Raw genomic sequence first — 2,930 nt, forward strand, 5'->3', positions numbered from 1 at the left:
TCCACCAATTTTTTAAATAGTTATGTACCCCTATCCTCATGTATCACATATGGTAAGAGTGGTCTCATTGTTCCTTTTAAGAAATGAATGGCTTTTGGAACTAGAGGTGGTAGTCGCTCAATATTGAGAATGTACTAAATGCCCCTGAATTGTTCACTTTAAAATGGTTGATTTTATGTTATGGGAATTTCACCTCAATTAAAAGAAAGTGATTGGCAAGCTAAGGCAAAATTATTGATTCCAGACCTCTGTCCATTAGTCCATATTTACATAATTGTGCTCATGGGGCCAAATAGCAGTTCTTATAATAAACAATGTATCGAAAACTCAGTATTCTTGCTGTCAGAGACTTGAAATAAATATATAATCCATCCAATTGTGAGTATGTAATAGGATAGTGTCACTTAATCTCTCTGAGGGGGTCCTTCTGGTATGAATGTATGCGGGGACTGGTTAAGGCTCGTCCTTGTTGGTATTACTTTGCAGCATTCCTGAGTAAGCTTACTATAGAAAACCTAGCTGAATTTTGTTATTAATATCATATTTAAAATTCCCAAATGTGATGCTAAATATTCTGAATACATTTTTGTTTGTTTCTGTTGGCTTTCATATCTGCATAAAATTCTTTGCTCTCAAGACCAGCATGTACATCACGGGAGCTCCAGCATTTTTCATTTCTTTGACCCTTTCTCTCTTTCCATCTGGCTGCCAGTGTAGTTCAGGAACATATTCACTTTCCTCTTAACTTTCATAATAGTTCTAGAGGCCCAGTGCACAACATGCGTGCACTCAGGGGTGGGGGAAGAGATCCTTCAGCCCAGCCTGTGCCCTTTAGCAGTCTGGGAGCCCCTCAGAGGCCTAAGCTGGCAGCTGGACATCCTTAGCGCTGCTGCGGAGGTGGGAGAGGCTCCCACCACCACTGCTGCGCTCACCATCTGTGAGCCTGGCTTCTGGCTGAGCGGCGCTCCCCCTGTGGGAGTGCAGTGACCACCAGGGGGCAGCTCCTGCGTTGAGTGCCTGCCCCCTGGTGGTCAGTGCGCATCATAGCAACCGGTCATTCCATTGTTTGGTCAATTTGCATATTACCCTTTTATTATATAGGATCCTTCCTGCACGGCCTTCCACCTGTCACCTCCTCATCCCCTGTGTCAACTTCTTACCTTTATAGCATGGCACCCTCTCTCACAAGTGCTCAAGGGTCACCATTAGGGTCAGAGTGAAGCCCAAACTCCCTAACCTGCCCTTGGAGGCTCACCATAACCCTTCCCTAACAACCATACTTCATATGTCCCATTTGTGCTGGCTTTTTATTTCCTATCTATGAAGCTGTAATGAAAATCTTGCTCATGTCATTCATTCCTGTGAGCAATTTCTGGGCAGTGCTATGTTGGCAACAATGTGGAATATAGTTGGAATTTTTTCCTAAAAGACCTTGATGAACGCACTTTATCTTTAAATGGCATCTTTTCAAGACAGGGACTAAGAAAACTTGGCAAGTTGCCGATGGTATATGATTTAAAGCAGGGAAACAGCTATTACCAGTAATTTTTTCATGTGTGTGATACTGTTCTGCATTGATAGGGAAGATAGCTTAGACTTGGTGCTATCGCATTCTGCAGATGTGCAAAGATGAAGGATGAGGTCCCCATCCTTCAAAGATCAGCGTTTCATGATGAACATGGAACCCCCTATTTGCCTTTCCCCTGCAATCTTTAGCCATTTATTTTAAATTAGAGGCCCAGTGCATGGATTGGTGTACAGGGGAGCGGGGGTACCTCAGCCTGGCCTGCACCCTCTCACACTCCGGGACCCCTCGGGGGATGTAGCAGTGCACCAACTGACAGGCGGTCAGGGAAGAGCCTGAGCAGGGGCCCGGTGCCACGCTGCTCGCAGTCATCCCGACCCGATGTGCCTGCCACCGCTGCTCGGTAGCACTGCCGCGGAGTCAGGAGAGGCTCCTGCCGCTGAAGCTGCACTCGCCAGCTGTGAGCCCGGCTTCTGGCTGAGCGGCCCTCCCCCTGTGAGTGCGCACTGACAACCAGGGGGAAGCTCCTATGTTGAGTGTCTGTCCCCTGGTGGTCAGTGCGCATCATAGCGACTGGTCGACCGGTTGTTCTAGTCGTTTGGTCATAATGGTCTCGTAGGCTTTTATATATATACTAGAGGCCCGGTGCACAAAAATTTGTGCACTGGGCGGGGGGGACGGGATGGGGTCCCTCAGCCCGGCCTGCACCCATTCACAGTCCAGGACCCTTTAGGGGATGTCCACCTGTCGACTTAGGCCCACTCCCCAGGGGATCAGGCCTAAGCTTGCAGTCAGACATCCTTCTGGCAGCCAGGGAGCCCTTGGGGGATGTCAAACTAAAGGCTTAGGCCTCTAAGGGATCAGGTCTAAACCATTAGTTGGACATTCTTAGTGCTGCTACGGAGGTGAGAGAGGCTCCTGCCACCACCACTGCGCTGGCCAGCCATGAGCCAGCTTCTGGCTGAGGGGCACTCCCCATATGGAAGTGCACTGACCACCAGGGGGCAGCTCCTGCATTGAGCATCTGCCCCCTGGTGCCAGTGCGCATCATAGCAACCGGCCATTCTGCCGTTCAGTCAATGTGCATATTAGCCTTTTATTATTATTACTAGAGGCCCGGTTCACAAAAATTTGTGCACTGGGGGGGGGGGGGTCCCCCAGGCCGGCCTGTGCCCTCTAGCAGTCTGGGACCCCTCCGGAGATAACGACCTGCTGGCTTAGGCCTGCTCCCGGGTGGCAGAGGGCAGGCCCAATCCCTAGGTACAGCCCTGGTCAGGCTCAGAGCAGGGCCAATTGGGGAGTTGGGGGCCCCCCCCCGTCATTCACAGAGCAGGGCGGATCGGGAGGTTGCGATGCCACCCTCAGTCATGTTCAGGGAAGGGCCGATTGGGGGGTTGGGGCGCCG

General features: G+C 50.5%; 1 protein-coding gene across 1 annotated transcript in view; it reads left to right on the forward strand.

Moving 5' to 3' along the window:
- The window catches only part of SLC35B4 (solute carrier family 35 member B4), a 34,317-nt gene that overhangs the window by 10,292 nt on the left and 21,095 nt on the right, over positions 1–2,930 (forward strand). The window lies entirely within an intron of this gene.

The sequence above is a fragment of the Myotis lucifugus genome, unplaced genomic scaffold (genome assembly GCF_000147115.1).
Source record: "Myotis lucifugus unplaced genomic scaffold, Myoluc2.0 scaffold_46, whole genome shotgun sequence".
Taxonomy (NCBI): Eukaryota; Metazoa; Chordata; class Mammalia; order Chiroptera; family Vespertilionidae; genus Myotis; species Myotis lucifugus.